Raw genomic sequence first — 861 nt, forward strand, 5'->3', positions numbered from 1 at the left:
ATGATGGTGGGGTGTGTCAAACCGTTAAATATCGAGGATTGATCCGAATTGTTCAACGGGATGGTTTTGTGGTGACATTGTGGTTTGGACCTACACTTATAGTGAATGAAATGTGGTGAAAATGAATTGTGGCATATACATATATACGATAAAATGAGGTTAGCATAAAGAATGTGTGAAAGAGTGAAATTAGTATTACAACTGTTTTTAGATGGCAGCAGTGACGTGATTTTGAAAATCACCAAAAATAGGAGGAATATAATTAGAGGTTGAATGGGATGTGAAATTAAATCTTAATGAGTCTACTTTCATATAAAAGAAGCAGGGCAAGCAAAGGAATTCTATATTTTGAGATATTTACAATTGTAACTGACTTGCTCAGGATGAATACGTGATCCCCTGTTTCCACTTTGAAAAATCATTAAAATTTTACAAAGCAAACTAAGAAATATAGTTTACATGCCTAAATTCCTTATTGAGACTAGTTTTAAATACAACAGACTTCAGGGTTGTTTGAGTTATGTACTGAGACAAATTCAATTCGTAGTGGACAGAGGTCAGGCCAGTCGAGCTGTGTAACAGGGAAACTTTAACTAATAAACTGTACTAATCTGCTGAACCAAAATTATAAAAAAATTTAGCAAGAAGCTTTATGAGTCTAGATTCAGGGAAATTTTACGGATATGAATTTCGAGTTTTGTAACTCGAGTTATGATTTATTTAGTGAATATGACACAGCAGAGACAGCTTAATCGAAGTGGAATAAGTAGTGAAGTTAAAGTAGACATACTTGAATTGTTGTGTAAACATGTTAGATTCTTAAATTAGTATTTACATACTACTTACTAAGCTATAAGCTTA

The sequence above is a fragment of the Gossypium arboreum genome, chromosome 6 (genome assembly GCF_025698485.1).
Source record: "Gossypium arboreum isolate Shixiya-1 chromosome 6, ASM2569848v2, whole genome shotgun sequence".
Classification (NCBI taxonomy): domain Eukaryota; kingdom Viridiplantae; phylum Streptophyta; class Magnoliopsida; order Malvales; family Malvaceae; genus Gossypium; species Gossypium arboreum.